The following is a 24,289-nucleotide window of genomic DNA, read 5'->3' as shown; positions in this document are numbered from 1 at the left end:
GTGGTCAGTGAATGATAAAAACAAATTTTACCATCCATTGATGGATGGGAAATCCGCCATGAGGCATCTGTTTTTAGAAACTGCTGCTCACAACCAATGTTGCAATGGAGTGTCTCCATCTGCTGGTGGTATTGGAAAGGCATTAGTGCTATGACAGGGTCTGAAGAAGAAGAAGAAGAAGACGGAAAAAAATATATATAAAAAGAAAAAGAGAGAGAGAGAAAGAGATTGACTTAGTGAGCGAGTGAGTGAGAGAGTGAGAGTGAGTGAGAGTGAATGAGTGAGTGAGTGAGTGAGAACAAATGAGTTAAAGCAAGTGAGTGAGAGAGATCGAATGAATGAAAGTCTGAATGACAGAAAGAAAAAAGGATGAAGAAAGAAGCAGGAAGAAAAAAAAATGTATATGCAGTTGCTGACATGAGTGCAATCTACTAAGCCGTTGAGGCTGATCCTCATGGGAGGATTATTGCACCAGGACCCTTAGCACTTTTAAAATGCCATTCAATGCCACTTCTAGGGCTAGATGTAAACTGCAGATGAGCATGTTGTGGTAGTTACCATGGATACCCAAGTGATGTGTGAGCTAACACATAGGCCCAACAGATTCCAAGAAGGCCAGAATCACCAGCGGCACCACCATCGGTTGTCAGGTCACCCGGATTCAGCAAATACCAGAGTCCAAAATTATGCAGGTTTATACTGTTAATTTTCAGTTTATCGTTACAGTTGGTGTTATTCCATGTCGGAAGGGACGCAGCTACAGCCAGTGGGGTAACTAGAGACAGGCAGGCAGCTATGTGCAACAAAGGTAGGCGTGTTGTTTTCATATGCAGATCTGAAATATTGTCTTATATGCAAGAGGAGGAGTGATGGGGGTTCAGGCAAAAGCCAGGCTATGGATTGCATTGCTAAATGCTCCATCAGAGTGCAATGGTCGCCTGTCCTTTTTTTAAGTGATGATGTGGGTTTAGCCTGTGCTGTATGTATGTATGGGTGGCTGACTGCCACCCACCCAGAGAGTGTATGGGAGGCTGGTTGGCTGCCAGCCTTCCTTCCATTCCTATGAGTAATGTGAGTGCTCATGAAGGGGACATGGTTGGGTCCACCCCTTTCCCGGTTATCCCCTCTAGGCCTTTTGGCTTAGATCAAGTGTAAAAAAAGAAAGGATCTTGCGACAGATCGCATCCTGAGGCATGTTTTTTTTTGTGTGAATACTTGCACTTGGGTGACTTGTGAGCACATACTGATACATACGTTCCCTATCTGGGGACCCTAAATTAAATGGATTTTTGAGAAAGGGAGCTGATTTGGAAGCTTGCTTCTGTCGCCCTATGCATTGACCCGATGTGGCAGTATCTTCGGGTAGTGAACAGTGCACCACCCCATTCCAGTGTTAAACAAGAAAGATTCTCATTTAATCCTCCGTGGGTGAGAATTTGAGTTTGAGAATTGGAGACCAAAATGATGAGTTGCACTGACTGGTTTATGAACGTCTATTCATTTAGCGTTTTAATGACCATGTTTGCACACTGATTGGTGTAAAAAAATAAAATAAAACTAAATAATAATAATCTAGCACACCTGTGCAGGTTTGACATGACATGACAGGTAGCTGTCTTGTGGGTGGTGCTGAATCCTGTTAAATGACGTGAGGGTCTCATGCCTATACACAAGGGTGTGTCATTGCTGTTGCTTGACCATGCATTGGTTTCTGTGGTCAGTGAATGATAAAAACAAAATTTACCATCCATTGATGGATGGGAAATCCGCCATGAGGCATTTGTTTTTAGAAACTGCTGCTCACAACCAATGTTGCAATGGAGTGTCTCCATCTGCTGGTGGTATTGGAAAGGCATTAGTGCTATGACAGGGTCTGAAGAAGAAGAAGAAGAAGAAGAAGAAGAAGACGGAAAAAAATATATATAAAAAGAAAAAGAGAGAGAGAGAGAGAGACTGACTTAGTGAGCGAGTGAGTGAGAGAGTGTGAGGGAGTGAGAGTGAATGAGTGAGTGAGTGAGTGAGAACAAATGAGTTAAAGCAAGTGAGTGAGAGAGATCGAATGAATGAAAGTCTGAATGACAGAAAGAAAAAAGGATGAAGAAAGAAGCATGAAGAAAAAAAAATGTATATGGAGTTGCTGACATGAGTGCAATCTACAAAGCCGTTGAGGCTGATCCTCATGGGAGGATTATTGCACCAGGACCCTTAGCACTTTTAAAATGCCATTCAATGCCACTTCTAGGGATAGATGTAAACTGCAGATGACCATGTTGTGGTAGTTACCATGGATACCCAAGTGATGTGTGAGCTAACACATAGGCCCAACAGATTCCAAGAAGGCCAGAATCACCAGCGGCACCACCATCGGTTGTCAGGTCACCCGGATTCAGCAAATACCAGAGTCCAAAATGATGCAGGTTTATACTGTTAATTTTCAGTTTATCGTTACAGTTGGTGTTATTCCATGTCGGAAGGGACGCAGCTACAGCCAGTGGGGTAACTAGAGACAGGCAGGCAGCTATGTGCAACAAAGGTAGGCGTGTTGTTTTCATATGCAGATCTGAAATATTGTCTTATATGCAAGAGGAGGAGTGATGGGGGTTCAGGCAAAAGCCAGGCTATGGATTGCATTGCTAAATGCTCCATCAGAGTGCAATGGTCGCCTGTCCTTTTTTTTAAGTGATGATGTGGGTTTAGCCTGTGCTGTATGTATATATGGGTGGCTGACTGCCACCCACCCAGAGAGTGTATGGGAGGCTGGTTGGCTGCCAGCCTTCCTTCCATTCCTATGAGTAATGTGAGTGCTCATGAAGGGGACATGGTTGGGTCCACCCCTTTCCCGGTTATCCCCTCTAGGCCTTTTGGCTTAGATCAAGTGTAAAAAAAGAAAGGATCTTGCGACAGATCGCATCCTGAGGCACGTTTTTTTTTTGTGTGAATACTTGCACTTGGGTGACTTGTGAGCACATACTGATACATACGTTCCCTATCTGGGGACCATAAATTAAATGGATTTTTGAGAAAGGGAGCTGATTTGGAAGCTTGCTTCTGTCGCCCTATGCATTGACCCGATGTGGCAGTATCTTCGGGTAGTGAACAGTGCACCACCCCATTCCAGTGTTAAACAAGAAAGATTCTCATTTTATCCTCCGTGGTTGAGAATTTGAGTTTGAGAATTGGAGACCAAAATGATGAGTTGCACTGACTGGTTTATGAATGTCTATTCATTTAGCGTTTTAATGACCATGTTTGCACACTGATTGGTGTAAAAAAATAAAATAAAACTAAATAATAATAATCTAGCACACCTGTGCAGGTTTGACATGACATGACAGGTAGCTGTCTTGTGGGTGGTGCTGAATCCTGTTAAATGACGTGAGGGTCTCATGCCTATACACAAGGGTGTGTCATTGCTGTTGCTTGACCATGCATTGGTTTCTGTGGTCAGTGAATGATAAAAACAAAATTTACCATCCATTGATGGATGGGAAATCCGGCATGAGGCATTTGTTTTTAGAAACTGCTGCTCACAACCAATGTTGCAATGGAGTGTCTCCATCTGCTGGTGGTATTGGAAAGGCATTAGTGCTATGACAGGGTCTGAAGAAGAAGAAGACGGAAAAAAATATATATAAAAAGAAAAAGAGAGAGAGAGAGAGAGAGACTGACTTAGTGAGCGAATGAGAGTGAGTGAGAGTGAATGAGTGAGTGAGTGATTGAGTGAGTGAGTGAGTGAGAACAAATTAGTTAAAGCAAGTGAGTGAGAGAGATCGAATGAATGAAAGTCTGAATGACAGAAAGAAAAAAGGATGAAGAAAGAAGCATGAAGAAAAAAAAATGTATATGGAGTTGCTGACATGAGTGCAATCTGCAAAGCCGTTGAGGCTGATCCTCATGGGAGGATTATTGCACCAGGACCCTTAGCACTTTTAAAATGCCATTCAATGCCACTTCTAGGGCTAGATGTAAACTGCAGATGACCATGTTGTGGTAGTTACCATGGATACCCAAGTGATGTGTGAGCTAACACATAGGCCCAACAGATTCCAAGAAGGCCAGAATCACCAGCGGCACCACCATCGGTTGTCAGGTCACCCGGATTCAGCAAATACCAGAGTCCAAAATGATGCAGGTTTATACTGTTAATTTTCAGTTTATCGTTACAGTTGGTGTTATTCCATGTCGGAAGGGACGCAGCTACAGCCAGTGGGGTAACTAGAGACAGGCAGGCAGCTATGTGCAACAAAGGTAGGCGTGTTGTTTTCATATGCAGATCTGAAATATTGTCTTATATGCAAGAGGAGGAGTGATGGGGGTTCAGGCAAAAGCCAGGCTATGGATTGCATTGCTAAATGCTCCATCAGAGTGCAATGGTCGCCTGTCCTTTTTTTAAGTGATGATGTGGGTTTAGCCTGTGCTGTATGTATGTATGGGTGGCTGACTGCCACCCACCCAGAGAGTGTATGGGAGGCTGGTTGGCTGCCAGCCTTCCTTCCATTCCTATGAGTAATGTGAGTGCTCATGAAGGGGACATGGTTGGGTCCACCCCTTTCCCGGTTATCCCCTCTAGGCCTTTTGGCTTAGATCAAGTGTAAAAAAAGAAAGGATCTTGCGACAGATCGCATCCTGAGGCACGTTTTTTTTTTTGTGTGAATACTTGCACTTGGGTGACTTGTGAGCACATACTGATACATACGTTCCTTATCTGGGGACCATAAATTAAATGGATTTTTGAGAAAGGGAGCTGATTTGGAAGCTTGCTTCTGTCGCCCTATGCATTGACCTGATGTGGCAGTATCTTCGGGTAGTGAACAGTGCACCACCCCATTCCAGTGTTAAACAAGAAAGATTCTCATTTAATCCTCCGTGGGTGAGAATTTGAGTTTGGGAATTGGAGACCATAATGATGAGTTGCACTGACTGGTTTATGAATGTCTATTCATTTAGCGTTTTAATGACCATGTTTGCACACTGATTGGTGTAAAAAAATAAAATAAAACTAAATAATAATAATCTAGCACACCTGTGCAGGTTTGACATGACATGACAGGTAGCTGTCTTGTGGGTGGTGCTGAATCCTGTTAAATGACGTGAGGGTCTCATGCCTATACACAAGGGTGTGTCATTGCTGTTGCTTGACCATGCATTGGTTTCTGTGGTCAGTGAATGATAAAAACAAAATTTACCATCCATTGATGAATGGGAAATCCGCCATGAGGCATTTGTTTTTAGAAACTGCTGCTCACAACCAATGTTGCAATGGAGTGTCTCCATCTGCTGGTGGTATTGGAAAGGCATTAGTGCTATGACAGGGTCTGAAGAAGAAGAAGAAGAAGACGGAAAAAAATATATATAAAAAGAAAAAGAGAGAGAGAGAGAGAGAGACTGACTTAGTGAGCGAGTGAGTGAGAGAGTGAGAGTGAGTGAGAGTGAATGAGTGAGTGAGTGATTGAGTGAGTGAGTGAGTGAGTGAGTGAGAACAAATGAGTTAAAGCAAGTGAGTGAGAGAGATCGAATGAATGAAAGTCTGAATGACAGAAAGAAAAAAGGATGAAGAAAGAAGCATGAAGAAAAAAAAATGTATATGGAGTTGCTGACATGAGTGCAATCTACAAAGCCGTTGAGGCTGATCCTCATGGGAGGATTATTGCACCAGGACCCTTAGCACTTTTAAAATGCCATTCAATGCCACTTCTAGGGCTAGATGTAAACTGCAGATGACCATGTTGTGGTAGTTACCATGGATACCCAAGTGATGTGTGAGCTAACACATAGGCCCAACAGATTCCAAGAAAGCCAGAATCACCAGCGGCACCACCATCGGTTGTCAGGTCACCCGGATTCAGCAAATACCAGAGTCCAAAATGATGCAGGTTTATACTGTTAATTTTCAGTTTATCGTTACAGTTGGTGTTATTCCATGTCGGAAGGGACGCAGCTACAGCCAGTGGGGTAACTAGAGACAGGCAGGCAGCTATGTGCAACAAAGGTAGGCGTGTTGTTTTCATATGCAGATCTGAAATATTGTCTTATATGCAAGAGGAGGAGTGATGGGGGTTCAGGCAAAAGCCAGGCTATGGATTGCATTGCTAAATGCTCCATCAGAGTGCAATGGTCGCCTGTCCTTTTTTTAAGTGATGATGTGGGTTTAGCCTGTGCTGTATGTATGTATGGGTGGCTGACTGCCACCCACCCAGAGAGTGTATGGGAGGCTGGTTGGCTGCCAGCCTTCCTTCCATTCCTATGAGTAATGTGAGTGCTCATGAAGGGGACATGGTTGGGTCCACCCCTTTCCCGGTTATCTCCTCTAGGCCTTTTGGCTTAGATCAAGTGTAAAAAAAAGAAAGGATCTTGCGACAGATTTCATCCTGAGGCACGTTTTTTTTTTTTGTGTGAATACTTGCACTTGGGTGACTTGTGAGCACATACTGATACATACGTTCCCTATCTGGGGACCATAAATTAAATGGATTTTTGAGAAAGGGAGCTGATTTGGAAGCTTGCTTCTGTCGCCCTATGCATTGACCCGATGTGGCAGTATCTTCGGGTAGTGAACAGTGCACCACCCCATTCCAGTGTTAAACAAGAAAGATTCTCATTTAATCCTCCGTGGGTGAGAATTTGAGTTTGAGAATTGGAGACCAAAATGATGAGTTGCACTGACTGGTTTATGAACGTCTATTCATTTAGCGTTTTAATGACCATGTTTGCACACTGATTGGTGTAAAAAAATAAAACTAAATAATAATAATCTAGCACACCTGTGCAGGTTTGACATGACATGACAGGTAGCTGTCTTGTGGGTGGTGCTGAATCCTGTTAAATGACGTGAGGGTCTCATGCCTATACACAAGGGTGTGTCATTGCTGTTGCTTGACCATGCATTGGTTTCTGTGGTCAGTGAATGATAAAAACAAAATTTACCATCCATTGATGGATGGGAAATCCGCCATGAGGCATTTGTTTTTAGAAACTGCTGCTCACAACCAATGTTGCAATGGAGTGTCTCCATCTGCTGGTGGTATTGGAAAGGCATTAGTGCTATGACAGGGTCTGAAGAAGAAGAAGAAGACGGAAAAAAATATATATAAAAAGAAAAAGAGAGAGAGAGAGAGAGACTGACTTAGTGAGCGAGTGAGTGAGAGAGTGAGAGTGAGTGAGAGTGAATGAGTGAGTGAGTGATTGAGTGAGTGAGTGAGTGAGAACAAATGAGTTAAAGCAAGTGAGTGAGAGAGATCGAATGAATGAAAGTCTGAATGACAGAAAGAAAAAAGGATGAAGAAAGAAGCATGAAGAAAAAAAAATGTATATGGAGTTGCTGACATGAGTGCAATCTACAAAGCTGTTGAGGCTGATCCTCATGGGAGGATTATTGCACCAGGACCCTTAGCACTTTTAAAATGCCATTCAATGCCACTTCTAGGGCTAGATGTAAACTGCAGATGACCATGTTGTGGTAGTTACCATGGATACCCAAGTGATGTGTGAGCTAACACATAGGCCCAACAGATTCCAAGAAGGCCAGAATCACCAGCGGCACCACCATCGGTTGTCAGGTCACCCGGATTCAGCAAATACCAGAGTCCAAAATGATGCAGGTTTATACTGTTAATTTTCAGTTTATCGTTACAGTTGGTGTTATTCCATGTCGGAAGGGACGCAGCTACAGCCAGTGGGGTAACTAGAGACAGGCAGGCAGCTATGTGCAACAAAGGTAGGCGTGTTGTTTTCATATGCAGATCTGAAATATTGTCTTATATGCAAGAGGAGGAGTGATGGGGGTTCAGGCAAAAGCCAGGCTATGGATTGCATTGCTAAATGCTCCATCAGAGTGCAATGGTCGCCTGTCCTTTTTTTAAGTGATGATGTGGGTTTAGCCTGTGCTGTATGTATGTATGGGTGGCTGACTGCCACCCACCCAGAGAGTGTATGGGAGGCTGGTTGGCTGCCAGCCTTCCTTCCATTCCTATGAGTAATGTGAGTGCTCATGAAGGGGACATGGTTGGGTCCACCCCTTTCCCGGTTATCCCCTCTAGGCCTTTTGGCTTAGATCAAGTGTAAAAAAAGAAAGGATCTTGCGACAGATCGCATCCTGAGGCACGTTTTTTTTTTTGTGTGAATACTTGAACTTGGGTGACTTGTGAGCACATACTGATACATACGTTCCCTATCTGGGGACCATAAATTAAATGGATTTTTAAGAAAGGGAGCTGATTTGGAAGCTTGCTTCTGTCGCCCTATGCATTGACCCGATGTGGCAGTATCTTCGGGTAGTGAACAGTGCACCACCCCATTCCAGTGTTAAACAAGAAAGATTCTCATTTAATCCTCCGTGGATGAGAATTTGAGTTTGAGAATTGGAGACCAAAATGATGAGTTGCACTGACTGGTTTATGAATGTCTATTCATTTTGCGTTTTAATGACCATGTTTGCACACTGATTGGTGTAAAAAAATAAAATAAAACTAAATAATAATAATCTAGCACACCTGTGCAGGTTTGACATGACATGACAGGTAGCTGTCTTGTGGGTGGTGCTGAATCCTGTTAAATGACATGAGGGTCTCATGCCTATACATAAGGGTGTGTCATTGCTGTTGCTTGACCATGCATTGGTTTCTGTGGTCAGTGAATGATAAAAACAAAATTTACCATCCATTGATGGATGGGAAATCCACCATGAGGCATTTGTTTTTAGAAACTGCTGCTCACAACCAATGTTGCAATGGAGGGTCTCCATCTGCTGGTGGTATTGGAAAGGCATTAGTGCTATGACAGGGTCTGAAGAAGAAGAAGAAGAAGAAGACGGAAAAAAATATATATAAAAAGAAAAAGAGAGAGAGAAAGAGAGAGACTGACTTAGTGAGCGAGTGAGTGAGAGAGTGAGAGTGAGTGAGAGTGAATGAGTGAGTGAGTGATTGAGTGAGTGAGTGAGTGAGTGAGAACAAATGAGTTAAAGCAAGTGAGTGAGAGAGATCGAATGAATGAAAGTCTGAATGACAGAAAGAAAAAAGGATGAAGAAAGAAGCATGAAGAAAAAAAAATGTATATGGAGTTGCTGACATGAGTGCAATCTACAAAGCCGTTGAGGCTGATCCTCATGGGAGGATTATTGCACCAGGACCCTTAGCACTTTTAAAATGCCATTCAATGCCACTTCTAGGGCTAGATGTAAACTGCAGATGACCATGTTGTGGTAGTTACCATGGATACCCAAGTGATGTGTGAGCTAACACATAGGCCCAACAGATTCCAAGAGGGCCAGAATCACCAGCGGCACCACCATCGGTTGTCAGGTCACCCGGATTCAGCAAATACCAGAGTCCAAAATGATGCAGGTTTATACTGTTAATTTTCAGTTTATCGTTACAGTTGGTGTTATTCCATGTCGGAAGGGACGCAGCTACAGCCAGTGGGGTAACTAGAGACAGGCAGGCAGCTATGTGCAACAAAGGTAGGCGTGTTGTTTTCATATGCAGATCTGAAATATTGTCTTATATGCAAGAGGAGGAGTGATGGGGGTTCAGGCAAAAGCCAGGCTATGGATTGCATTGCTAAATGCTCCATCAGAGTGCAATGGTCGCCTGTCCTTTTTTTAAGTGATGATGTGGGTTTAGCCTGTGCTGTATGTATGTATGGGTGGCTGACTGCCACCCACCCAGAGAGTGTATGGGAGGCTGGTTGGCTGCCAGCCTTCCTTCCATTCCTATGAGTAATGTGAGTGCTCATGAAGGGGACATGGTTGGGTCCACCCCTTTCCCGGTTATCCCCTCTAGGCCTTTTGGCTTAGATCAAGTGTAAAAAAAGAAAGGATCTTGCGACAGATCGCATCCTGAGGCACGTTTTTTTTTTTGTGTGAATACTTGCACTTGGGTGACTTGTGAGCACATACTGATACATACGTTCCCTATCTGGGGACCATAAATTAAATGGATTTTTGAGAAAGGGAGCTGATTTGGAAGCTTGCTTCTGTCGCCCTATGCATTGACCCGATGTGGCAGTATCTTCGGGTAGTGAACAGTTCACCACCCCATTCCAGTGTTAAACAAGAAAGATTCTCATTTAATCCTCCGTTGGTGAGAATTTGAGTTTGAGAATTGGAGACCAAAATGATGAGTTGCACTGACTGGTTTATGAACGTCTATTCATTTAGCGTTTTAATGACCATGTTTGCACACTGATTGGTGTAAAAAAATAAAATAAAACTAAATAATAATAATCTAGCACACCTGTGCAGGTTTGACATGACATGACAGGTAGCTGTCTTGTGGGTGGTGCTGAATCCTGTTAAATGACGTGAGGGTCTCATGCCTATACACAAGGGTGTGTCATTGCTGTTGCTTGACCATGCATTGGTTTCTGTGGTCAGTGAATGATAAAAACAAATTTTACCATCCATTGATGGATGGGAAATCCGCCATGAGGCATCTGTTTTTAGAAACTGCTGCTCACAACCAATGTTGCAATGGAGTGTCTCCATCTGCTGGTGGTATTGGAAAGGCATTAGTGCTATGACAGGGTCTGAAGAAGAAGAAGAAGAAGACGGAAAAAAATATATATAAAAAGAAAAAGAGAGAGAGAGAAAGAGATTGACTTAGTGAGCGAGTGAGTGAGAGAGTGAGAGTGAGTGAGAGTGAATGAGTGAGTGAGTGAGTGAGAACAAATGAGTTAAAGCAAGTGAGTGAGAGAGATCGAATGAATGAAAGTCTGAATGACAGAAAGAAAAAAGGATGAAGAAAGAAGCAGGAAGAAAAAAAAATGTATATGCAGTTGCTGACATGAGTGCAATCTACTAAGCCGTTGAGGCTGATCCTCATGGGAGGATTATTGCACCAGGACCCTTAGCACTTTTAAAATGCCATTCAATGCCACTTCTAGGGCTAGATGTAAACTGCAGATGAGCATGTTGTGGTAGTTACCATGGATACCCAAGTGATGTGTGAGCTAACACATAGGCCCAACAGATTCCAAGAAGGCCAGAATCACCAGCGGCACCACCATCGGTTGTCAGGTCACCCGGATTCAGCAAATACCAGAGTCCAAAATTATGCAGGTTTATACTGTTAATTTTCAGTTTATCGTTACAGTTGGTGTTATTCCATGTCGGAAGGGACGCAGCTACAGCCAGTGGGGTAACTAGAGACAGGCAGGCAGCTATGTGCAACAAAGGTAGGCGTGTTGTTTTCATATGCAGATCTGAAATATTGTCTTATATGCAAGAGGAGGAGTGATGGGGGTTCAGGCAAAAGCCAGGCTATGGATTGCATTGCTAAATGCTCCATCAGAGTGCAATGGTCGCCTGTCCTTTTTTTAAGTGATGATGTGGGTTTAGCCTGTGCTGTATGTATGTATGGGTGGCTGACTGCCACCCACCCAGAGAGTGTATGGGAGGCTGGTTGGCTGCCAGCCTTCCTTCCATTCCTATGAGTAATGTGAGTGCTCATGAAGGGGACATGGTTGGGTCCACCCCTTTCCCGGTTATCCCCTCTAGGCCTTTTGGCTTAGATCAAGTGTAAAAAAAGAAAGGATCTTGCGACAGATTGCATCCTGAGGCATGTTTTTTTTTGTGTGAATACTTGCACTTGGGTGACTTGTGAGCACATACTGATACATACGTTCCCTATCTGGGGACCCTAAATTAAATGGATTTTTGAGAAAGGGAGCTGATTTGGAAGCTTGCTTCTGTCGCCCTATGCATTGACCCGATGTGGCAGTATCTTCGGGTAGTGAACAGTGCACCACCCCATTCCAGTGTTAAACAAGAAAGATTCTCATTTAATCCTCCGTGGGTGAGAATTTGAGTTTGAGAATTGGAGACCAAAATGATGAGTTGCACTGACTGGTTTATGAACGTCTATTCATTTAGCGTTTTAATGACCATGTTTGCACACTGATTGGTGTAAAAAAATAAAATAAAACTAAATAATAATAATCTAGCACACCTGTGCAGGTTTGACATGACATGACAGGTAGCTGTCTTGTGGGTGGTGCTGAATCCTGTTAAATGACGTGAGGGTCTCATGCCTATACACAAGGGTGTGTCATTGCTGTTGCTTGACCATGCATTGGTTTCTGTGGTCAGTGAATGATAAAAACAAAATTTACCATCCATTGATGGATGGGAAATCCGCCATGAGGCATTTGTTTTTAGAAACTGCTGCTCACAACCAATGTTGCAATGGAGTGTCTCCATCTGCTGGTGGTATTGGAAAGGCATTAGTGCTATGACAGGGTCTGAAGAAGAAGAAGAAGAAGAAGAAGAAGACGGAAAAAAATATATATAAAAAGAAAAAGAGAGAGAGAGAGAGAGACTGACTTAGTGAGCGAGTGAGTGAGAGAGTGTGAGGGAGTGAGAGTGAATGAGTGAGTGAGTGAGTGAGAACAAATGAGTTAAAGCAAGTGAGTGAGAGAGATCGAATGAATGAAAGTCTGAATGACAGAAAGAAAAAAGGATGAAGAAAGAAGCATGAAGAAAAAAAAATGTATATGGAGTTGCTGACATGAGTGCAATCTACAAAGCCGTTGAGGCTGATCCTCATGGGAGGATTATTGCACCAGGACCCTTAGCACTTTTAAAATGCCATTCAATGCCACTTCTAGGGCTAGATGTAAACTGCAGATGAGCATGTTGTGGTAGTTACCATGGATACCCAAGTGATGTGTGAGCTAACACATAGGCCCAACAGATTCCAAGAAGGCCAGAATCACCAGCGGCACCACCATCGGTTGTCAGGTCACCCGGATTCAGCAAATACCAGAGTCCAAAATTATGCAGGTTTATACTGTTAATTTTCAGTTTATCGTTACAGTTGGTGTTATTCCATGTCGGAAGGGACGCAGCTACAGCCAGTGGGGTAACTAGAGACAGGCAGGCAGCTATGTGCAACAAAGGTAGGCGTGTTGTTTTCATATGCAGATCTGAAATATTGTCTTATATGCAAGAGGAGGAGTGATGGGGGTTCAGGCAAAAGCCAGGCTATGGATTGCATTGCTAAATGCTCCATCAGAGTGCAATGGTCGCCTGTCCTTTTTTTAAGTGATGATGTGGGTTTAGCCTGTGCTGTATGTATGTATGGGTGGCTGACTGCCACCCACCCAGAGAGTGTATGGGAGGCTGGTTGGCTGCCAGCCTTCCTTCCATTCCTATGAGTAATGTGAGTGCTCATGAAGGGGACATGGTTGGGTCCACCCCTTTCCCGGTTATCCCCTCTAGGCCTTTTGGCTTAGATCAAGTGTAAAAAAAGAAAGGATCTTGCGACAGATCGCATCCTGAGGCATGTTTTTTTTTGTGTGAATACTTGCACTTGGGTGACTTGTGAGCACATACTGATACATACGTTCCCTATCTGGGGACCCTAAATTAAATGGATTTTTGAGAAAGGGAGCTGATTTGGAAGCTTGCTTCTGTCGCCCTATGCATTGACCCGATGTGGCAGTATCTTCGGGTAGTGAACAGTGCACCACCCCATTCCAGTGTTAAACAAGAAAGATTCTCATTTAATCCTCCGTGGGTGAGAATTTGAGTTTGAGAATTGGAGACCAAAATGATGAGTTGCACTGACTGGTTTATGAACGTCTATTCATTTAGCGTTTTAATGACCATGTTTGCACACTGATTGGTGTAAAAAAATAAAATAAAACTAAATAATAATAATCTAGCACACCTGTGCAGGTTTGACATGACATGACAGGTAGCTGTCTTGTGGGTGGTGCTGAATCCTGTTAAATGACGTGAGGGTCTCATGCCTATACACAAGGGTGTGTCATTGCTGTTGCTTGACCATGCATTGGTTTCTGTGGTCAGTGAATGATAAAAACAAAATTTACCATCCATTGATGGATGGGAAATCCGCCATGAGGCATTTGTTTTTAGAAACTGCTGCTCACAACCAATGTTGCAATGGAGTGTCTCCATCTGCTGGTGGTATTGGAAAGGCATTAGTGCTATGACAGGGTCTGAAGAAGAAGAAGAAGAAGAAGAAGAAGACGGAAAAAAATATATATAAAAAGAAAAAGAGAGAGAGAGAGACTGACTTAGTGAGCGAGTGAGTGAGAGAGTGTGAGGGAGTGAGAGTGAATGAGTGAGTGAGTGAGTGAGAACAAATGAGTTAAAGCAAGTGAGTGAGAGAGATCGAATGAATGAAAGTCTGAATGACAGAAAGAAAAAAGGATGAAGAAAGAAGCATGAAGAAAAAAAAATGTATATGGAGTTGCTGACATGAGTGCAATCTACAAAGCCGTTGAGGCTGATCCTCATGGGAGGATTATTGCACCAGGACCCTTAGCACTTTTAAAATGCCATTCAATGCCACTTCTAGGGATAGATGTAAACTGCAGATGACCATGTTGTGGTAGTTACCATGGATACCCAAGTGATGTGTGAGCTAACACATAGGCCCAACAGATTCCAAGAAGGCCAGAATCACCAGCGGCACCACCATCGGTTGTCAGGTCACCCGGATTCAGCAAATACCAGAGTCCAAAATGATGCAGGTTTATACTGTTAATTTTCAGTTTATCGTTACAGTTGGTGTTATTCCATGTCGGAAGGGACGCAGCTACAGCCAGTGGGGTAACTAGAGACAGGCAGGCAGCTATGTGCAACAAAGGTAGGCGTGTTGTTTTCATATGCAGATCTGAAATATTGTCTTATATGCAAGAGGAGGAGTGATGGGGGTTCAGGCAAAAGCCAGGCTATGGATTGCATTGCTAAATGCTCCATCAGAGTGCAATGGTCGCCTGTCCTTTTTTTTAAGTGATGATGTGGGTTTAGCCTGTGCTGTATGTATATATGGGTGGCTGACTGCCACCCACCCAGAGAGTGTATGGGAGGCTGGTTGGCTGCCAGCCTTCCTTCCATTCCTATGAGTAATGTGAGTGCTCATGAAGGGGACATGGTTGGGTCCACCCCTTTCCCGGTTATCCCCTCTAGGCCTTTTGGCTTAGATCAAGTGTAAAAAAAGAAAGGATCTTGCGACAGATCGCATCCTGAGGCACGTTTTTTTTTTGTGTGAATACTTGCACTTGGGTGACTTGTGAGCACATACTGATACATACGTTCCCTATCTGGGGACCATAAATTAAATGGATTTTTGAGAAAGGGAGCTGATTTGGAAGCTTGCTTCTGTCGCCCTATGCATTGACCCGATGTGGCAGTATCTTCGGGTAGTGAACAGTGCACCACCCCATTCCAGTGTTAAACAAGAAAGATTCTCATTTTATCCTCCGTGGTTGAGAATTTGAGTTTGAGAATTGGAGACCAAAATGATGAGTTGCACTGACTGGTTTATGAATGTCTATTCATTTAGCGTTTTAATGACCATGTTTGCACACTGATTGGTGTAAAAAAATAAAATAAAACTAAATAATAATAATCTAGCACACCTGTGCAGGTTTGACATGACATGACAGGTAGCTGTCTTGTGGGTGGTGCTGAATCCTGTTAAATGACGTGAGGGTCTCATGCCTATACACAAGGGTGTGTCATTGCTGTTGCTTGACCATGCATTGGTTTCTGTGGTCAGTGAATGATAAAAACAAAATTTACCATCCATTGATGGATGGGAAATCCGGCATGAGGCATTTGTTTTTAGAAACTGCTGCTCACAACCAATGTTGCAATGGAGTGTCTCCATCTGCTGGTGGTATTGGAAAGGCATTAGTGCTATGACAGGGTCTGAAGAAGAAGAAGACGGAAAAAAATATATATAAAAAGAAAAAGAGAGAGAGAGAGAGAGAGACTGACTTAGTGAGCGAATGAGAGTGAGTGAGAGTGAATGAGTGAGTGAGTGATTGAGTGAGTGAGTGAGTGAGAACAAATTAGTTAAAGCAAGTGAGTGAGAGAGATCGAATGAATGAAAGTCTGAATGACAGAAAGAAAAAAGGATGAAGAAAGAAGCATGAAGAAAAAAAAATGTATATGGAGTTGCTGACATGAGTGCAATCTGCAAAGCCGTTGAGGCTGATCCTCATGGGAGGATTATTGCACCAGGACCCTTAGCACTTTTAAAATGCCATTCAATGCCACTTCTAGGGCTAGATGTAAACTGCAGATGACCATGTTGTGGTAGTTACCATGGATACCCAAGTGATGTGTGAGCTAACACATAGGCCCAACAGATTCCAAGAAGGCCAGAATCACCAGCGGCACCACCATCGGTTGTCAGGTCACCCGGATTCAGCAAATACCAGAGTCCAAAATGATGCAGGTTTATACTGTTAATTTTCAGTTTATCGTTACAGTTGGTGTTATTCCATGTCGGAAGGGACGCAGCTACAGCCAGTGGGGTAACTAGAGACAGGCAGGCAGCTATGTGCAACAAAGGTAGGCGTGTTGTTTTCATATGCAGATCTGAAATATTGTCTTATATGCAAGAGGAGGAGTGATGGGGGTTCAGGCAAAAGCCAGGCTATGGATTGCATTGCTAAATGCTCCATCAGAGTGCAATGGTCGCCTGTCCTTTTTTTAAGTGATGATGTGGGTTTAGCCTGTGCTGTATGTATGTATGGGTGGCTGACTGCCACCCACCCAGAGAGTGTATGGGAGGCTGGTTGGCTGCCAGCCTTCCTTCCATTCCTATGAGTAATGTGAGTGCTCATGAAGGGGACATGGTTGGGTCCACCCCTTTCCCGGTTATCCCCTCTAGGCCTTTTGGCTTAGATCAAGTGTAAAAAAAGAAAGGATCTTGCGACAGATCGCATCCTGAGGCACGTTTTTTTTTTTGTGTGAATACTTGCACTTGGGTGACTTGTGAGCACATACTGATACATACGTTCCTTATCTGGGGACCATAAATTAAATGGATTTTTGAGAAAGGGAGCTGATTTGGAAGCTTGCTTCTGTCGCCCTATGCATTGACCTGATGTGGCAGTATCTTCGGGTAGTGAACAGTGCACCACCCCATTCCAGTGTTAAACAAGAAAGATTCTCATTTAATCCTCCGTGGGTGAGAATTTGAGTTTGGGAATTGGAGACCATAATGATGAGTTGCACTGACTGGTTTATGAATGTCTATTCATTTAGCGTTTTAATGACCATGTTTGCACACTGATTGGTGTAAAAAAATAAAATAAAACTAAATAATAATAATCTAGCACACCTGTGCAGGTTTGACATGACATGACAGGTAGCTGTCTTGTGGGTGGTGCTGAATCCTGTTAAATGACGTGAGGGTCTCATGCCTATACACAAGGGTGTGTCATTGCTGTTGCTTGACCATGCATTGGTTTCTGTGGTCAGTGAATGATAAAAACAAAATTTACCATCCATTGATGAATGGGAAATCCGCCATGAGGCATTTGTTTTTAGAAACTGCTGCTCACAACCAATGTTGCAATGGAGTGTCTCCATCTGCTGGTGGTATTGGAAAGGCATTAGTGCTATGACAGGGTCTGAAGAAGAAGAAGAAGAAGACGGAAAAAAATATATATAAAAAGAAAAAGAGAGAGAGAGAGAGAGAGACTGACTTAGTGAGCGAGTGAGTGAGAGAGTGAGAGTGAGTGAGAGTGAATGAGTGAGTGAGTGATTGAGTGAGTGAGTGAGTGAGTGAGTGAGAACAAATGAGTTAAAGCAAGTGAGTGAGAGAGATCGAATGAATGAAAGTCTGAATGACAGAAAGAAAAAAGGATGAAGAAAGAAGCATGAAGAAAAAAAAATGTATATGGAGTTGCTGACATGAGTGCAATCTACAAAGCCGTTGAGGCTGATCCTCATGGGAGGATTATTGCACCAGGACCCTTAGCACTTTTAAAATGCCATTCAATGCCACTTCTAGGGCTAGATGTAAACTGCAGATGACCATGTTGTGGTAGTTACCATGGATACCCAAGTGATGTGTGAGCTAACACATAGGCCCAACAGATTCCAAGAAAGCCAGAATCACCAGCGGCACCACCATCGGTTGTCAGGTCACCCGGATTCAGCAAATACCAGAGTCCAAAATGATGCAGGTTTATACTGTTAATTTTCAGTTTATCGTTACAGTTGGTGTTATTCCATGTCGGAAGGGACGCAGCTACAGCCAGTGGGGTAACTAGAGACAGGCAGGCAGCTATGTGCAACAAAGGTAGGCGTGTTGTTTTCATATGCAGATCTGAAATATTGTCTTATATGCAAGAGGAGGAGTGATGGGGGTTCAGGCAAAAGCCAGGCTATGGATTGCATTGCTAAATGCTCCATCAGAGTGCAATGGTCGCCTGTCCTTTTTTTAAGTGATGATGTGGGTTTAGCCTGTGCTGTATGTATGTATGGGTGGCTGACTGCCACCCACCCAGAGAGTGTATGGGAGGCTGGTTGGCTGCCAGCCTTCCTTCCATTCCTATGAGTAATGTGAGTGCTCATGAAGGGGACATGGTTGGGTCCACCCCTTTCCCGGTTATCTCCTCTAGGCCTTTTGGCTTAGATCAAGTGTAAAAAAAAGAAAGGATCTTGCGACAGATTTCATCCTGAGGCACGTTTTTTTTTTTTGTGTGAATACTTGCACTTGGGTGACTTGTGAGCACATACTGATACATACGTTCCCTATCTGGGGACCATAAATTAAATGGATTTTTGAGAAAGGGAGCTGATTTGGAAGCTTGCTTCTGTCGCCCTATGCATTGACCCGATGTGGCAGTATCTTCGGGTAGTGAACAGTGCACCACCCCATTCCAGTGTTAAACAAGAAAGATTCTCATTTAATCCTCCGTGGGTGAGAATTTGAGTTTGAGAATTGGAGACCAAAATGATGAGTTGCACTGACTGGTTTATGAACGTCTATTCATTTAGCGTTTTAATGACCATGTTTGCACACTGATTGGTGTAAAAAAATAAAACTAAATAATAATAATCTAGCACACCTGTGCAGGTTTGACATGACATGACAGGTAGCTGTCTTGTGGGTGGTGCTGAATCCTGTTAAATGACGTGAGGGTCTCATGCCTATACACAAGGGTGTGTCATTGCTGTTGCTTGACCATGCATTGGTTTCTGTGGTCAGTGAATGATAAAAACAAAATTTACCATCCATTGATGGATGGGAAATCCGCCATGAGGCATTTGTTTTTAGAAACTGCTGCTCACAACCAACGTTGCAATGGAGTGTCTCCATCTGCTGGTGGTATTGGAAAGGCATTAGTGCTATGACAGGGTCTGAAGAAGAAGACGGAAAAAAATATATATAAAAAGAAAAAGAGAGAGAGAGACTGACTTAGTGAGCGAGTGAGTGAGAGAGTGAGAGTGAGTGAGAGTGAATGAGTGAGTGAGTGAGAACAAATGAGTTAAAGCAAGTGAGTGAGAGAGATCGAATGAATGAAAGTCTGAATGACAGAAAGAAAAAAGGATGAAGAAAGAAGCATGAAGAAAAAAAAATGTATATGGAGTTGCTGACATGAGTGCAATCTACAAAGCCGTTGAGGCTGATCCTCATGGGAGGATTATTGCACCAGGACCCTTAGCACTTTTAAAATGCCATTCAATGCCACTTCTAGGGCTAGATGTAAACTGCAGATGACCATGTTGTGGTAGTTACCATGGATACCCAAGTGATGTGTGAGCTAACACATAGGCCCAACAGATTCCAAGAAGGCCAGAATCACCAGCGGCACCACCATCGGTTGTCAGGTCCATCAGAGTGCAATGGTCGCCTGTCCTTTTTTTAAGTGATGATGTGGGTTTAGCCTGTGCTGTATGTATGTATGGGTGGCTGACTGCCACCCACCCAGAGAGTGTATGGGAGGCTGGTTGGCTGCCAGCCTTCCTTCCATTCCTATGAGTAATGTGAGTGCTCATGAAGGGGACATGGTTGGGTCCACCCCTTTCCCGGTTATCCCCTCTAGGCCTTTTGGCTTAGATCAAGTGTAAAAAAAGAAAGGATCTTGCGACAGATCGCATCCTGAGGCACGTTTTTTTTTTTTGTGTGAATACTTGCACTTGGGTGACTTGTGAGCACATACGGATACATACGTTCCCTATCTGGGGACCATAAATTAAATGGATTTTTGAGAAAGGGAGCTGATTTGGAAGCTTGCGTCTGTCGCCCTATGCATTGACCCGATGTGGCAGTATCTTCGGGTAGTGAACAGTGCACCACCCCATTCCAGTGTTAAACAAGAAAGATTCTCATTTAATCCTCCGTGGGTGAGAATTTGAGTTTGAGAATTGGAGACCAAAATGATGAGTTGCACTGACTGGTGTTACGCCTAGCGCTCCGGGCCCCCGCTCCTCCCCGGAGCGCTCACGGCGTCTTTCTCCCTGCAGCTCCCCGGTCAGTCCCGCTCACCGGGAGCGCTGCTCTGTCATGGCCGTTGGGGATGCGATTCGCACAGCGGGACGCGCCCGCTCGCGAATCGCATCCCAGGTCACTTACCCGTTCCCGTCCCCTGCTGTCATGTGCTGGCGCGCGCGGCTCCGCTCTCTAGGGCGCGCGCGCGCCAGCTCCCTGAGACTTAAAGGGCCAGTGCACCAATGATTGGTGCCTGGCCCAATTAGCTTAATTGGCTCCCACCTGGTCCCTGACTATATTTAACCTCCTCCCATGCACTTCCTTGCCGGATCTTGTTGCCCTTGTGCCTAGTGAAAGCGTTTTGTGTGTTTAAAAACCTGTGTACCAGAACTTCTGCTATCTCCCCTGACTACGAACCTTGCCGCCTGCCCCCGACCTTCTGCTACGTCCGACTTTGCTTCTGCCTACTCCCTTGTACCTCGCCTATCTTCAGCAGCCAGAGAGGTGAGCCGCTAGTGGATACGACCTGGTCACTACCGCCGCAGCAAGACCATCCCGCTTTGCGGCGGGCTCTGGTGAAAACCAGTAGTGTCTTAGAACCGGTCCACTAGCACGGTCCTCGCTATCCCTCTCTGGCACAGAGGATCCACCTCCTGCCAGCCGGCATCGTGACAGTAGATCCGGCCAAGGATCCCGCTGAAGTTCCTCTGCCAGTTGTCGCTGACCTCCCTACGCTGGTCGCCCAGCAAGCTCGTCAGATCGCCCAGCAGTCGCAACAGATAGCGCAACAAGATCACCAGCTGTCGTACTTGACCACCATGACACAGCAACTCCAGTCACAACTACAGCAAGTACAGTCACAGCTACAGCAGCAACAACCATCTCCTCCGCCAGCTCCTGCACCCCTTCCGCGGCGAGTGGCCGCTCCTAGCCTCCGCCTGTCCTTGCCGGACAAATTTAATGGGGACTCTAAGTTTTGCCGTGGCTTTCTTTCGCAATGTTCCCTGCACTTGGAGATGATGTCGGACCAGTTTCCTACTGAAAGGTCTAAGGTGGCTTTCGTAGTCAGCCTTCTGTCTGGAAAAGCCCTGTCATGGGCCACACCGCTCTGGGACCGCAATGACCCCGTCACTGCCTCTGTACACTCCTTCTTCTCGGAAATTCGAAGTGTCTTTGAGGAACCTGCCCGAGCCTCTTCTGCTGAGACTGCCCTGCTGAACCTGGTCCAGGGTAATTCCTCCGTTGGCGAGTACGCCATACAATTCCGTACTCTTGCTTCTGAACTATCCTGGAATAATGAGGCTCTCTGCGCGACCTTTAAAAAAGGCCTATCCAGCAACATTAAAGATGTTCTGGCCGCACGAGAGACTCCTGCTAACCTGCATGAACTCATTCATCTAGCCACTCGCATTGACATGCGTTTTTCTGAGAGGCATCAAGAGCTCCGCCAGGAAAAAGACTTAGATCTCTGGACACCTCTCCCACAGTCTCCACTGCAATCTGCGCCTAGGCCTCCCGCCGAGGAGGCCATGCAAGTGGATCGGTCTCGCCTGACCCTGGAAGAGAGGAATCGCCGTAAGGAAGAGAATCTTTGTCTGTACTGTGCCAGTACTGAACATTTTTTGGTGGATTGCCCAATCCGTCCTCCACGTCTGGGAAACGCACGCTCGCACCCAGCTCTCGTGGGTGTGGCGTCTCTTGATGCCAAGTCGGCTTCTCCACGTCTCACGGTGCCTGTTCGGATTTCTACTTCAGCCAGCTCTCCCCTCTCAGCCGTGGCCTGCCTGGACTCTGGAGCTTCTGGGAATTTTATTCGGGAGTCCTTTGTGAATAAATTCTGCATTCCGGTGACCCGTCTTGTCAAGCCACTCCACATTTCCGCGGTCAACGGAGCCAGGTTGGATTGCACCGTGCGTTACCGCACGGAGCCCCTCCTAATGTGCATCGGACCTCATCACGAGGAAATTGTATTTTTTGTCCTTCCTAATTGCACTTCTGAAGTTCTCCTTGGACTACCCTGGCTTCAACACCATTCCCCAACCCTGGATTGGTCCACTGGGGAGATCAAGAGTTGGAGTCCCTCTTGTTCCAAGGACTGCCTTCAACCGGTTCCCAGTACTCCCTGCCGTGACCCTGTGGTTCCTCCTGTATCCGGTCCCCCTAAGGTCATTAAGGACTCTGCCTGCCACAGGAAATGCCCCTCCCCCCCTCCCAGTCCCATCAGGCAAGCCTCTGTGTCCCCTCATGGCCCTCGTCCTGGTGTCACACTGCCCCGTGCCAGGTCTCGCCCTCTGCCCTCTCTCCCCATTCCTACTCCTGCGGTTCTGCCTGCCGTTGAGGAATCCCTCCATCCTTTCCCGGTGTCCTCATCCCAGGGGAGGCAGTTACCGGACAAAGAGAAGGGGAGACCTAAGGGGGGGGGTACTGTTACGCCTAGCGCTCCGGGCCCCCGCTCCTCCCCGGAGCGCTCACGGCGTCTTTCTCCCTGCAGCTCCCCGGTCAGTCCCGCTGACCGGGAGCGCTGCTCTGTCATGGCCGTTGGGGATGCGATTCGCACAGCGGGACGCGCCCGCTCGCGAATCGCATCCCAGGTCACTTACCCGTTCCCGTCCCCTGCTGTCATGTGCTGGCGCGCGCGGCTCCGCTCTCTAGGGCGCGCGCGCGAGCCAGCTCCCTGAGACTTAAAGGGCCAGTGCACCAATGATTGGTGCCTGGCCCAATTAGCTTAATTGGCTCCCACCTGGTCCCTGACTATATCTAACCTCCTCCCATGCACTTCCTTGCCGGATCTTGTTGCCCTTGTGCCTAGTGAAAGCGTTTTGTGTGTTTAAAAACCTGTGTACCAGAACTTCTGCTATCTCCCCTGACTACGAACCTTGCCGCCTGCCCCCGACCTTCTGCTACGTCCGACTTTGCTTCTGCCTACTCCCTTGTACCTCGCCTATCTTCAGCAGCCAGAGAGGTGAGCCGTTGCTAGTGGATACGACCTGGTCACTACCGCCGCAGCAAGACCATCCCGCTTTGCGGCGGGCTCTGGTGAAAACCAGTAGTGTCTTAGAACCGGTCCACTAGCACGGTCCTCGCTATCCCTCTCTGGCACAGAGGATCCACCTCCTGCCAGCCGGCATCGTGACAACTGGTTTATGAACATCTATTCATTTAGCGTTTTAATGACCATGTTTGCACACTGATTGGTGTAAAAAAATAAAATAAAACTAAATAATAATAATCTAGCAAACCTGTGCAGGTTTGACATGACATGACAGGTAGCTGTCTTGTGGGTGGTGCTGAATCCTGTTAAATGACGTGAGGGTCTCATGCCTATACACAAGGGTGTGTCATTGCTGTTGCTTGACCATGCATTGGTTTCTGTGGTCAGTGAATGATAAAAACAAAATTTACCATCCATTGATGGATGGGAAATCCGCCATGAGGCATTTGTTTTTAGAAACTGCTGCTCACAACCAATGTTGCAATGGAGTGTCTCCATCTGCTGGTGGTATTGGAAAGGCATTAGTGCTATGACAGGGTCTGAAGAAGAAGACGGAAAAAAATATATATAAAAAGAAAAAGAGAGAGAGAGACTGACTTAGTGAGCGAGTGAGTGAGAGAGTGAGAGTGAGTGAGAGTGAATGAGTGAGTGAGTGATTGAGTGAGTGAGTGAGTGAGAACAAATGAGTTAAAGCAAGTGAGTGAGAGAGATCGAATGAATGAAAGTCTGAATGACAGAAAGAAAAAAGGATGAAGAAAGAAGCATGAAGAAAAAAAAATGTATATGGAGTTGCTGACATGAGTGCAATCTACAAAGCCGTTGAGGCTGATCCTCATGGGAGGATTATTGCACCAGGACCCTTAGCACTTTTAAAATGCCATTCAATGCCACTTCTAGGGCTAGATGTAAACTGCAGATGACCATGTTGTGGTAGTTACCATGGATACCCAAGTGATGTGTGAGCTAACACATAGGCCCAACAGATTCCAAGAAGGCCAGAATCACCAGCGGCACCACCATCGGTTGTCAGGTCACCCGGATTCAGCAAATACCAGAGTCCAAAATGATGCAGGTTTATACTGTTAATTTTCAGTTT

General features: G+C 45.2%; 12 pseudogenes; all 12 read left to right on the top strand.

The window, feature by feature from the left end:
- Positions 1-1,119: 1,119 nt before the first annotated feature.
- On the top strand, positions 1,120-1,383 carry LOC130288786 (U2 spliceosomal RNA; annotated as a pseudogene).
- Positions 1,384-2,845: 1,462 nt separating this feature from the next.
- Positions 2,846-3,110, top strand: LOC130288167 (U2 spliceosomal RNA; annotated as a pseudogene).
- Positions 3,111-4,559: 1,449 nt separating this feature from the next.
- On the top strand, positions 4,560-4,825 carry LOC130289588 (U2 spliceosomal RNA; annotated as a pseudogene).
- Positions 4,826-6,300: 1,475 nt separating this feature from the next.
- On the top strand, positions 6,301-6,568 carry LOC130288794 (U2 spliceosomal RNA; annotated as a pseudogene).
- A 1,457-nt stretch (positions 6,569-8,025) lies between these two features.
- On the top strand, positions 8,026-8,291 carry LOC130289148 (U2 spliceosomal RNA; annotated as a pseudogene).
- Positions 8,292-9,765: 1,474 nt separating this feature from the next.
- Positions 9,766-10,031, top strand: LOC130289778 (U2 spliceosomal RNA; annotated as a pseudogene).
- Positions 10,032-11,480: 1,449 nt separating this feature from the next.
- Positions 11,481-11,744, top strand: LOC130288788 (U2 spliceosomal RNA; annotated as a pseudogene).
- A 1,458-nt stretch (positions 11,745-13,202) lies between these two features.
- On the top strand, positions 13,203-13,466 carry LOC130288785 (U2 spliceosomal RNA; annotated as a pseudogene).
- Positions 13,467-14,921: 1,455 nt separating this feature from the next.
- Positions 14,922-15,186, top strand: LOC130288166 (U2 spliceosomal RNA; annotated as a pseudogene).
- Positions 15,187-16,635: 1,449 nt separating this feature from the next.
- On the top strand, positions 16,636-16,901 carry LOC130289586 (U2 spliceosomal RNA; annotated as a pseudogene).
- Positions 16,902-18,376: 1,475 nt separating this feature from the next.
- Positions 18,377-18,644, top strand: LOC130288792 (U2 spliceosomal RNA; annotated as a pseudogene).
- Positions 18,645-19,804: 1,160 nt separating this feature from the next.
- LOC130289672 (U2 spliceosomal RNA) lies at positions 19,805-20,071 on the top strand (annotated as a pseudogene).
- Positions 20,072-24,289: the final 4,218 nt, after the last annotated feature.

The sequence above is a fragment of the Hyla sarda genome, chromosome 8 (assembly GCF_029499605.1).
Source record: "Hyla sarda isolate aHylSar1 chromosome 8, aHylSar1.hap1, whole genome shotgun sequence".
In the NCBI taxonomy this organism is placed as follows: domain Eukaryota; kingdom Metazoa; phylum Chordata; class Amphibia; order Anura; family Hylidae; genus Hyla; species Hyla sarda.
The sequence above is the reverse complement of the archived record's forward strand: the minus strand, read 5'-3'. Positions and strand labels throughout refer to the sequence as shown.